Raw genomic sequence first — 13,743 nt, forward strand, 5'->3', positions numbered from 1 at the left:
GATAAAGTAAGCACGAAGATCTAGACCTCTAGTCCCAGAAGGTGTAACTGTAGCAAAAGCAAGGTGATGACAACTAGGAACAGCTGATATCAGTGGATTTTAACCCATCCTAAGAAAACAGTGGGGAGGTTGAAGGCAGCAGGGAGAAATTTTGAAAGTAAGCTGAAGATCTTAGATGTACAAAACCAGAGCCAAAGAGAGCATGTCAGTGATGTTCTGATTGCAATAACTACATATGTATATTACCTGGACAGTAAGGGGTGGTATTAATAAATCCATCCATGAATTCTGGATTTCTTGGAAGCCCCCGAATCTTTTCATCTTGTTCCTCTTCTCTAACAACCAGCTAATTCTTATATTCCAGACAAGAGAGGACGAAGTTTTGCCTGACAGTGGTCACGGTGGATAGTAAAATACAAAAACTTTACCTGGGAATCTGGGAGTGTTTGCCTGGTCCCCCTCTTCTCACTAATCCACCATATCCTAGTTAATTTGTTTGTATTAGCTGTTACAGTTGCAGTTACATTTGGGGCAACTATTTGACTAATGTCTTTTTATCATTTCAATCTATATGATACTTGAGTGCAGGAAACATGATGATATTGTTTACCACCACACATAAAACCCAACACAGTACAAAGCATATAGTATATACTCAATATACATTTTTGAACAAAAACAAATGAGGAACTGAAATTCCATGAGAAGTGTTTGCGTTTGGTTCTTGAAAACTGTGTGAACTTTTCAAATGACAAAGTCATTCATAAAACTAGAAATATAAACTCACAATCAGGATGGAAGTTGAGAGTATGGTCAGAGATGTCTGATATGCAAATTATTATCTTATTTAAAAAGTGTGTTTTTGAAATGTGGTTTTAGTCTTATTTCAATAAAAGTGATATTTCAAATTATGGATATGATTTCAAAATAAAATACTTACCATATATTTAGGACTCTCAAAATACAAATGTAGAATGAGAAAAGAAAAATGTTAAGAACATAATTTGAAAAGTGAATATCCAGATTTAGGGTAACGGAGAAGGAAGAGAACATTAGCAGAGGAAATGGGGAAGAAGTATTCATACAGCTGAGATAAGAGCAAGGAAAATGTGCAACATTATTGATCAGAGAGGAAAAATCTGAGATCTGATTACCTTCACAGAAAGGCAAATAATATAAGTGTTTTTTGAGCCCCTGTTACATGTTGAGCACTTTCTTAGCACTTTCCGTATACCTATGTCTCGTGACCCACACAAGAACTCTAAACTCTATCACCATTTTGATTTTCATCACATAAGGAAACCACTTCTCAGAACATATAAATAATGTATTCTGCTGTAAAGCAAGTAAACTGTGAAATTTAAAGTCAAATGCAGGTTCAACTGGAACTTAATATCATGTTCATTGCACTATATCTCTTTTTAAAGATTTTACAGTTTGATAAATTTTCAAAATTTTTGATAAAATTCATAGCAACTCCTATAAGAACAATATTTCCAAAAAATGGTATAATGCTGCTATCTATATGGGAATGAACAGAAAAATGGATACATCAACGTATGGAAATTAACTGTGTGGGAACTTAAAAAGGAAAAGGCCTAAGACTAGTTTCTTTCCTATTGGGAGAGTTCAGGAAACTGAACAGCCTCACCCAGATCTCCTTGTCAATATGCTATTGACCTTGACTCAGTCTCCCTTATGAACATGGTATGGTATTTATATAGAAAAGGGAAGCCTCCATCTCTTAAATGGTTATATCAGGATATAACTAAACCATATAGATTGCAATATTGTCAAGTTACCTGGCATTGTTGACTTATGCTGCAGGGCTGCCTAGAGAATTAGGGTTAGTAAATTATATAATTAACAGCGTATACAAAAGAGATTTTCCCCCCAAATTATAGTCAGTCTCTTTGTGAATAAAGAGGTCCTAAGAAAGAAGAAAGAGAACACTTTTGGATGTTGTCTGATGGTTTCAGCCTCTTTCTGGAAAAGACTGTTTTATCTGTACTTGCTGTTTGCTGGTATCTGAATCATTAGTAAAGACTGGTGCCAGGTAATAGCTTGATTCCTGTGAATCTGCTCTGACAATTTAATCTATTGTGCTATCATAGAAATCAGGAGGAACATGGCTAGAGAATATGGGCAAGAGGGGAAATGGCAGGAGAAATATCCTAGCAGTCCTGCTTTCCCATCATCACCTAAGTATACAAAAGAGAAGCTCTCATGAAACATTTAATGTATTTAAAGAAAATTACTTTGGCTGACCTTTATGTAATTTAAGACATCGGGCATGTACGACTTGGCAGTATTAACCTCTGTCTATAAGTATAAGCCTCTTAAATTGGACTAACTCGCTTGATTGACAATGAAGTCATTATCTTAAAATTAATTGTTGAATGTGCTTCTGATGACTTCCAGAAATAACTCATTATCAATCTGTAATTCTGGCACTGAAAATGATTTTTAGAGATAATATCTTCATATAAGTCAGCTCATCTTAATATGTCCTTGAAGGTACAACTTTTAGAAACTTCAGGATCAATTCCACTTCTGGGTATGGTTCTGAAGAAAATAAAAACAATAACTCAAAAAGATATAAGCACCTCAATGCTCATAGCAGCGTTATTCACAATAGCCATGATATGGAAGCAACCTAAATGTCCATCCACAGATAAATGGGTAAAGAAGATGTGGTAGATAGATAGATACATAGATAGATAAATAGATAGATAAATAATGGAATATTACTCAGCCATAAAAAAGAATGGAATTTTGCCATTTCCAACAATATGGATGCAACTGGAGAGCGATATGCTTAGTGAAGTAAGTCTGACAGAGAAAGAAAAATACTGTATGTTTTCACTTATGTGTGGAATCTAAAAAATAAAATGAATAAATACAACAAAACAGAAACAGACTCATAGAAACAGAGAACAAACTAGTGGTTACCAGTGGGAAGAGGGTGGGGGAAGGGCAAGATAGGGGAAGGAAATTAAGAGGTACAAACTATTAGGTATAAAATAAATAAGATACAAGGATGTAATTAATGTACAGCACAGGAAATATAACCAATATTTCATAATAACTTTAATGGAGTATAATCTAAGCAAATATCAAATCACTATGTTGTATACTGGAAACTAATATAATTTTGTAAATCAACTATATTTCAATTAAAAAAATCTTTAAAAGTTTTCCCCAATGATTAAAGAACTAACCTTTCTATGAGAACAAAATTGCATTCCAGCAGTGTAAAACAGATGTACTTACAAATATCCTACAGAGTAAACAAGCATACAAATGGCAGGGACATTGCCAATTCTGGCCACAGCAATATAATCCTTGACTTTAAATGGTTTATAGAAAAGTGAACTCAATTTACTCTCTACTAAATAACCTCATCATCATTGTTTAGGATCATTAACCAATTTTAAATGTAAAAATCCCTATATGGCTATTCCTCATCTCCCTACTACTCCCAGCTGTGCCGGATGCATAAATGTTGTCATGGAAAAACACCTCAATGGCAAAACACTGTTCACAATTCAGAGCATCTGCCTTTGTGGTGTATTATTTGGGGTTACTATTTAAAACAACAGTTATGGGCTTCCCTGGTGGCGCAGTGGTTGAGAGTCCACCTGCTGATGCAGGGGACACGGGTTCGTGCCCCGGTCTGGGAAGATCCCACATGCCGCGGAGCGGCTGGGCCCTTGAGCCATGGCCGCTGAGGCTGCGCGTCCGGAGCCTGTGCTCCGCAATGAGAGAGGCCACAACAGTAAGAGGCCCGTGTACCGCAAAAAATAATAATAATAAAAAAATAAAATAAAACAACAGTTATTTTGTATCGTACCTTAATACACAAATATCTCTCCTGATGGGCAGCTAAATGGACAATTTTCTGTTTCTCTACTTTAACTGCTGCAGAGGATGACTCCAGGGTCCCCAGAAGTGAATTTAGCACATGGCACATAGCCTGTATTTCACAGGAGATTATTTTCAATGGCCTCTCTAAATTCAGTGAAAAATCCACCGGGAAAATTTGTATGGTAACAATAATAAACAGAAAGAAATATTTTATGTATATCTGACAGTGATTCAATTTCATTGGTACTTTAAAATATTTATTATGGCTGATTATTTTGTAGCATTTTAACTTCTAACTACAAAAGGTCTTAAAAATATATATCTTTGCTATTAAGTTTTAAAATAAGATTAAAGTGCAGATAGATAAACACACTCTTTATAATGAAGATCACTTGTAAGATGGATTCATACTAGTTCAGAACATCTTTCCTGGTAAACATACATCATGAGGTTTAATGCGTTCCAATTTGTGTTTTTATAGGAAATGTAAGATACTTCGGTCTGTGATAGCTTATCCTCAGGTCAGTTGTCATTTTTAGCACAGAGTATAGTTCATCCTATCAACTAGATCTTCATTACAAGGCAGCTAAAACTTTTATGAGCCTGAGATGGATTCTGCTTGTATAACATTTGTGATCACAGCAAACTGATTGTAATGTCTTCACATACTCCTGGACTCATGACTCTCAGAATTTGAGAGATTTGAGGGACTAGAGTCTAACCTCTCATCTATGGCGAGAATTCTTTTTGTAATAACCCAAACAAAGGTCACTCACCTTCTAACTTAATACTTTTATATCAGAAAAACCACTTAGTCCCAAGGAAATGTATTACTTTGTGGCACAATTCTAACTAGTAAAGAGCATTGGCTCTCCTTAATGTTAAGGAATTTGCATACTAGTAATTTTGTAGTTTGAATAGTTCTTTGTTATTGAATAACAGCACCTGAATCTAACTTCCTCATTCCTGACAGACCCAGTGTATCCCAATTGCCTTTCTCTCTCCCCCTCCCCCCGCCTTCCCTCTCCCTTTCCCTCCCTCCCTTACTCTTTCCCTCTGTTACTTGTAACCATTAAAACATTTAATACAGTTAAATGCTCTCAGTCCTTATAGCAGACCCAATTCACAGGCTCCAAAAATCACAACTAAACTGACTCCTAACTTTGTAAATGATGCTTTAAAAACCGGCCGTTGATGGCTATACATATCTTGACAAAGCCATGCATTTCAATCTTGCTTGTGTCTTTATTTTAACAATAAAATATGTTGATTAAATATTTATATTATTAATTTAGTAAAGAGTATTGCGATGTTAGAACAAAAAGCTTATGGGTGGGTCGATGGCCTGAATGACTTGATGCTCTGACAATCACAGTTGGGGTATTTGTGACAAGTCTATTGTTCTATGAATAAGCAAATATTATTCGTGAAAATATTCAACTATTAATAGTTAACAAATTATTTATTGAGTACCCGCTATATTTCAGGCATTTTTTTGGGTGGCGGGGATATAAAAGTGTTCAAGAGAGCCTATGGTCCAGCAGGGGTAGTTAAAATTGAACAAGCAATTAAAATTGAACATTACAGCATATAAGTGAGAAGTGAGAGGTGAGAGGTACTAGAGGAAGATGTGGCAGGGCCATTCAACCAGAGTTTATGGAAGATAGTGGACCCTTCCAAGAGAAATATTTAATCAATGAAACATAAAGGAAGGATGTACTGACAAATTGAATTGAAAGAGAAGACATGCTTTTGGCAGGAGAAAAAAAAAACTATGCGAAGGCTGATGATAATATATCTTCTTAGGTAAAAGCAGCAAAGGTCATTGTGGTTGGTGCATGGCAGAGGATGCTGGAAACACACTGATAGGACAGGAAGGGTCCAGGTCAGAGAGACTTATAAACCAAGCCAAAGAATGCAGACTTTATGGTTTATGATAGCATACTCCATGCCCTCAACATATTAGGGATTGTTAAACATTTAATCTTTACCAAATTCACATGTAAAATAAAAAATCTATCCCCTTTAATTTAAATATTTTTAAATAGTGAACAGAATAACATTAAGTGATAGCATCATTGATCATTATGTCTTGGCTGTGTTCATGTTTTTGTCCATTCAGCTATTGCATTGTTTATCTTTTTCTCATTGATTTTTAATAGCATCATTGATCATTATATGTCTTGGCTGTGTTCATGTTTTTGTCCATTTAGCTATTGCATTGTTTATCTTTTTCTCATTGATTTTTAAGAGAGAGCATAGGGGATATCAATTGTTCTTAAGAGGTTTTTTTCCCCAGGTATTTCTTTTTTTATTTTGTTAATTTTTTTAAAAATGGTGACTAGAAATTTTGTAATTACTTAAATACATTGATGGCTTAATAAATTTTTATCATGCATATATCTTACTGTGTATGAGTAATAAAAATCTGTTAAGCCATCAATGTTAAGCCATCAATTTATATATTTATATTTATATAATTATACACATATAATTATACCATACATATATATGTAGCTATCATGTGGAGAATTTAGTGGAGGAGAGAAAATTTACAGCAGGAAGACCTGTTGACGATTTGCTGTGATTACATGTACATTGATGAAAGGGATCGTCTATAATAGTAAGTGGAATCATTATTAAGGATGGTGGGTAAACTAAAACTAAGACCTCTGCTAAGTCGTGTTTTGGTGAGAAAGCACGTGAACAACAACTAGTAGTCTGTCTTTCAATGGGTGTATTTATCAAAAGTCAGCAAAGGCAATAGCCTCGTAAGAAAGGAGAAGAAAACAAAACTTTCCTGAACCACTATGTGACAAGACTTGTGTATCTTCATGCATTTACTTGGTACAACAAGCATGTGGGATTAGATCATATACCATATTTTACCAATGAAGAAACTGAAGTTTACAAAGGCTAAATAACTTCTACAAAGTCACCAGAGGCCAGGACATAACAAAGGTGTGCTAGGTTCCTATTCCAAAATTGATTCTAACACATAATGAGGGAAAAGAAAGAAGGAAAATGGAAGGAACTGGAAGTGTGAACCAAGTGGCTTGACAAAGTGCCTTGATCACTTTGAATTATCATTGGTTGGGAAAATTAAGATTTAGACATTAAAGAGGGAGAGCTCAACTGTCAAAACCATTATCTAAACATAAACTTTCAAGAAGACATTCTTAGGGGCTTAGGAAATCAAAGCACTAACGAGCAGTGCAGGGAATTGGTGCCTTGGGCTTTGTAATCCAGAAACCCAGCAGAATCAGACCCCTCAATGTCCCCCGCCTCTTGTTTATAGAAAAGCTGTAGCCTCCTAGGCCTTCCCTAAGTTCCAAAGAGCAAACTTAATCAGAGAAATGCAGAAACAAAGGAAAACTGTCAGACAAAATAATAATAGTTTAGCCATAAACAAAGTCAAGGACATTTAGTTCCTCCTCGAGGGCTATAGATAATATTCTGAGTCATATCCTTGAGTTGTTTTGCAGACATTAAAACCCCCACCAGGTGGAAGAAGTTAATTGCATGCTGACCACAAGCACTTGGACCCCAGACCTTTTGGAGCCAGAAAACTGATAATTGAAATTCCCAAAACATTGTCCTGTCACCTTAGCAACAACCAATCAGATGAATGTCTGTGAGCTGATCTGGCACCCTGCAACCCTCCCTCCTAAAGTTACCTTTAAAAACCCTTCCTGAGGGCTCTGGTAGCGCAGTGGTTGAGAGTCCTCCTGCCGATGCAGGGGACGTGGGTTCGTGCCCCGGTCCGCGAAGATCCCACATGCCGCGGAGCGGCTGGGCCCGTGAGCCATGGCCGCTGAGCCTGCGCGTCCGGAGCCTGTGCTCCACAATGGGAGAGGCCAAGACAGTGAGAGGCCCGCGTACCGCAAAAAAAAAAAAAAAAAAAAAAAAAAAAAAAAACACCCTCCCTGAGGGCTTCCCTGGTGGTGCAGTGGTTGAGAGTCCGCCTGCCGATGCAGGGGACACGGGCTTGTGCCCTGGTCCGGGAGGATCCCACATGCCGCGGAGCAGCCGGGCCCGTGAGCCATGGCCGCTGAGCCTGCGCTCCGCAACGCGAGAGGCCACAAAAGTGAGAGGCCAGCGTACCGCAAAAAAAAAAAAAAAAAAAAACCCTTCCTAAAAGCCACAGGAGAGTTTGGTAATTTTGAGGATGAGCTGCCCGTTCCCCTTGCTTGACCCCATGTTGGGCACCTTGCAACATACACTGTGATTTCTTTCACCACACCCCGGTGTGGTTTCATCTTTGTTTCATGTCAGGTGAGTAGACCCAAGTTTGGTTTGGTAACAATTCCTCTGAGTTGTAAATCAAAACAAAACAAAAGAACAATGACCATTTTTATAAATGAGAGAAATGGGACTCAGAGGTGTAGAACTGAAACCATAAGCAAAAGGAGTGATATAAATCTACAATGATATAAGAAGACTTCATAATTTGAGAAATTAAATGTTGTAGTTAAAACCAACCAAAGAATCCAAAAGAGCAGTGCAGGTTCGATGCGATGTAAAATCTTTGATGGACATAAAAATGCTCACTCATCTAAAAGTACCGCACTTGTCAACTTAAAATCTTCTCTACCAGGGCTTCCCTGGTGGCGCAGTGGTTGAGAGTCCGCCTGCCGATGCAGGGGACACGGGTTCGTGCCCCGGTCCGGGAAGATCCCACATGCTGCAGAGCGGCTGGGCCCGTGAGCAATGGCCGCTGAGCCTGCGCGTCCGCTCCGCAACGGGAGAGGCCACAACAGTGAGAGGCCCGCGTACCACAAAAAAAAAAAAAACTTCTCTACCAGAATCACTTCTTTGAGTTATAGCATGGCTAACTTGAAAATAAATCATCTTGGAGAAATAGTATATTAACCTACTCCTGTCCACTGGCACAGTTTAGTTTGTCGGACTAGGAGGCAAAACTCTAAGGATTTGGATCTTAGGGTAGATGGTGTGTAATTTGAGGAAGAAAAGAAAAGCAGTTCCTGAGAGACACTTTCTAATTTATATGGGAAAAGTCTTCAAGAAGAATGAGGACCAGACTGTCCTTAAGCCTATGTCCCAAGAACAGGTTCCTTGCATATAATCTTCAATAATTCCTAGAGAATGTATCAGTTATTTAGAGCACATGACAGTCAACTGAACAGGTCAGGGAATTTTCCCTGTATATATTTCCTTGTAGTTAAGAGAGTGATTCTTCCTTAACAAAGATCCTGGCTCATATATAGTTCATTACATTTCATATCTCAAATTGTCTATTCACTGATAATTAACCGAATAACATTGTTGGGCTATAAAAACAAATAAGGAAGAAAGAAGACACACAAAGAAGTGAGAAACCCAAGATCACTGTCTGATTCAAATTAATAACTAATTTATTTGTTCCAAACTATTAGGGTATTTATAGGTCTATGGAAAAAGAAAGGCTTTTCAAGGTGATTAGGGTTATTCAATAGATGACCCTACAGAGCAATGGTTCTTGGATATGATATACCCTAGTTCATAGTTTTATCACTGTATTACCAAGGAACAAATATTTACTAATTCTTACATAGTCTTCAAATTAGCATACTGGCCCAGGGCCTGTGATTAATGAGACTGGATCTGTAAAACCCATGCCATGGATAATTAACATTGAAAAGTACAATCCACTGAATTAATAATGCATTTATGCCAGCCACTAATAATCATTTATACCAGATGTAGCTTCTCTGTAATAATAAACTGCTGAAATGTTTCAAGCTTCTAAAGGAGTTTGTTTGCCAGAACTTAAAAAAAAAAAAGGTACCATTTAAATAACTATAGGTTAACCTAATAGCTCTGAAAAACCGACCAGCAATTTTATATATATATATATATATATATATATATTTTTTTTTTTTTTTTTTTTTTTTTTTTTTTTTTTTTGCTGTACACGGGCCTCTAACTGTTGTGGCCTCTCCCGTTGCGGAGCACAGGCTCCAGACGCGCAGGTTCAGCGGCCATGGCTCACGGGCCCAGCCGCTCTGTGGCATGTGGGATCTTCCCGGACCGGGACACGAACCCGTGTCCCCTGAATCGGCAGGCAGACTCTCAATCACTGCACCACCAGGGAAGCCCAGAAAGCAGCTTTTTAAATCACTGATGCTTCTACTTCTTAAACATATCTTCTTTATTTTTTCAAATTGACTTAGAGATCCTGTCCATAGTCATGCATGATGTTATCATAATACGTATACCTACAAAACATGCAATTTCATATGGCTTAAGCCACCTTCTCTACCATTTTATTTTTTTATTTTTTTTGCTGTACGCGGGCCTCTCACTGCTGTGGCCTCTCCCGTTGCGGAGCACAGGCTCCGGACACACAGGCTCCGCGGCCATGGCTCGCGGGCCCAGCCGCTCCGCGGCATGTGGGATCTTCCGGGATCGGGGCACGAACCCGTGTCCCCTGCATCGGCAGGCGGACTCTCAACCACTGCGCCACCAGGGAAGCCCTCTACCATTTTAAATTAACATATTTTCTTATTTGTTCAGATCTACTTGTGAAGCAGCATATTTTCTTTTTGTTTTTAATTTTTTTTATTAGTTTCTGCTTTATAACAAAGTGAATCAGTCATACATATACATCTGTTCCCACATCCCTTCCCTCATACATCTCCCTCCCTCCCACCCTCCCCATCCCACCCCTCCAGGCGGTCACAAAGCACCGAGCTGATCTCCCTGTGCTCTGCGGCTGCTTCCCACTATCTATCTACCTTACGTTTGGTAGTGTATATATGTCCATGCCTCTCTTTCGTTTTGTCACAGCTTACCCTTCCCCCTCCCCATATCCTCAAGTCCATTCTCAAGTAGGTCTGTGTCTTTATTCCCGTTTTACCACTAGGTTCTTCATGACATTTTTTTTTTAATTCCATATATATGTGTTAGCATACGGTATTTGTCTTTCTCTTTCTGACTTACTTCACTCTGTATGACAGACTCTAGGTCTATCCACTTCATTACAAATAGCTCAGTTTCGTTTCTTTTTATGGCTGAGTAATATTCCATTGTATATATGTGCCACATCTTCTTTATCCATTCATCCGATGATGGACACTTAGGTTGTTTCCATCTCCGGGCTATTGTGAATAGAGCTGCAATGAACATTTTGGTACATGTCTCTTTTTGAATTATGGTTTTCTCAGGGTATATGCCTAGTAGTGGGATTGCTGGATCATATGGTAGTTCTATTTTTAGTTTTTTAAGGAACCTCCATACTGTTCTCCATAGTGGCTGTACCAATTCACATTCCCACCAGCAGTGCAAGAGTGTTCCCTTTTCTCCACACCCTCTCCAGCATTTATTGTTTCTAGATTTCTTGATGATGGCCATTCGAAGCAGCATATTTTCTCAAAGTCACAGTTTAACCATAGAAGAAAATTGTCTCAGAAAGTAATTTGGTAAAAATGCTGAAATGTTTACTCCAGAAGTCTTAAAAAATGAAGTAACTTTCAAAATTTCCAAAACTAGTGTGACTGAGAAAACATGAAAATATGCAAAAAAAAATCCATGTTTTTACTGAGTTCTTCAGTACATTATGTCCTCGTGGTCAATAAATCGTTCCTATCTGCCATATATCCAAAATTTCTTCAGTGTTTAGTTTCCCTTTTTTTTGTTTTTAATCATTCCTCCACTTTGTTTCCAAAAATATTAGCTACATCTACTAGGTGAAAAAGAATTTCTCTCTCTTATCCAGGAAGCATTAAAAAATATTATTTAATGATAATTCTGATTTTTGTTCCTATTCTGTAACAGTGTGATCAATAAAATCATCCTTCATTTAAGAGGTTACATTAAGCATTAGTCCTTCATAAATCTTTATTTATCCTGATATGGATTTAATAAAAGATATTCCTGAAAAGGTGAGGGAAGATGGCGGAAGAGTAAGACGCGGAGATCACCTTCCTCCCCACAGATACATCAGAAATTCATCTACACGTGGAACAACTCCTACAGAACACCTACTGAACGTCGACAGAAGACCTCAGACCCCCTAAAAGGCAAGAAACTCCCCACATACCTGGGTAGGGCAAAAGAAAAAAAGAATAAACAGAGACAATAGGATAGGGACGGGACCTGCACCAGTGGGAGGGAGCCGTGAAGGAGGGAAGGTTTCTACACACTGCAAGCCCCTTCGCGGGCGGAGACTGCAGGTGGCGGAGGGGGAAAGCTTCGGAGTAGCGGAGGAGAGCACAGCAACAGGGGTGTGGAGGGCAAAGCGGAGAGATTCCGGCACAGAGGATCGGTGCCCTCAGGCACACACCAGCCCGAGAGGCTTGTCTGCTCGGCCGCCGTGGCGGGCGGGGCTGGGAGCTGAGGCTTGGGTATCGGCTTTCAGTCGGAGCGCAGGGAGAGGACTGGGGCTGGCGGCAGGAAGAGAGCCTGAAGGGGTTAGTGCACCACGGCTAGCCCGGAGGGAGTCCGGGGAAAGGGTCTGGAGTTGCTGAAGAGGCAAGAGTCTTTTTTCACTTTCACTTTCGTTTCCTGGTGTGCGAGGAGAGGGCATTAAAAGGGCTGCTTAGGGAAGCGCCGGAGACAGGCGCGAGCCGCGGGTAAGGCGTGGACCTCGGAGACGGGCGTGGGCAGCCGCTGCCCGCCGCCGCCGCGGCCCGCCGCCCCCCACCGCCCGCCGCCGCCCGACGCCGCCGCGGCCCGCCGCCGCCGCCGCCGCCCGACGCGGCCCGCCGCCGCCGCCGCCCCCGCGGCCCGCCGCCGCCGCCGCCGCCGCCGCGGCCCGCCGCCGCCGCCGCCCCCGCGGCCCGCCGCCGCCGCCGCAGCCGCCGCCGCCCGCCGCCGCCGCCGCCCCCGCGGCCCGCCACCGCCGCCGCCTGCCGCCGCCCGCCGCCGCCGCCGCCGAGGCCCGCTGCCGCCGCCGCCCCCCGCCGCCCGCCACCGCCGCCGCCTGCCGCCGCCCGCCGCCGCCGCCGCAGCCGCGGGGCCTCTGTGCGAGCGCGGGTCACTGTCCGCCCCGCCTTCCGGGGGACCTTGCACCCCGCCACTGCCGGGGTCCCGAGACCCGGGGACGGCTTTCCCGGGAAAGCGCACGGAGCGCCACGGGCTGCTGCAACGTCACGCCGGCCTCTGCCGCCGCAGGCCCGCCCCACACTGCGCGCCCCTCCCTCCCCTCTGCATGAGTGAGCCAGAGCCCCCGAATCAGCGGCTCCTTTAAACCCGTCCTGTCTGAGCGAAGAACGGACGCCCTCTGGCGACCTACGCACAGAGGCGGGGCCAGGTCCAAGGCTGAGACCCGGGAGCTGTGAGAGCAGAGTCAGGGAAATCTCTCTGTGCAGCCTCGGAGGCAGCGGATTAAAGCTCCACAGTCCATTTGATGTGCCCTGCGTCTGTGGAGTGCATGAATGGACAGCGAATCATCCCAAATTGAGGAAGTGGACTTTGAGGACAAGATTTAAGACTTTCCCCCCTTTTCCTCTTTTTACAACGAATTATTCCAAAGTGGATGAAAGGCTCTTGGTGCTGCAGCCAGGAGCCAGTGCTGTGCCTCTGAAGTGGGAGAGCCAACTTCAGGACACGGGTCCACAAGAGACCTCCCAGCTCCACATAATATCAAGCAGCGAAAATCTCCCAGAGATCTCCATCCCAACACCAGCACCCAGCTTCAGTCAACGACCAGCAAGCTACAGTGCTGGTCACCCTATGCCAAGCAACTAGCAAGGCAGGAACACAACCCCATCCATTAGCAGAGAAGCTACCTAAAAACATAATAAGGCCATAGGCACCCCAAAACACACCACCAGACGTGGACCTGTCCACCAGAAAGACAAGATCGAGCCTCAACCACCAGAACACAGGCATTAGTCCCCCCCACCAGGAAGCCTATACAACCTACTGAAACAA

This window comes from Mesoplodon densirostris, chromosome 9, assembly GCF_025265405.1.
Source record: "Mesoplodon densirostris isolate mMesDen1 chromosome 9, mMesDen1 primary haplotype, whole genome shotgun sequence".
In the NCBI taxonomy this organism is placed as follows: Eukaryota; Metazoa; Chordata; class Mammalia; order Artiodactyla; family Ziphiidae; genus Mesoplodon; species Mesoplodon densirostris.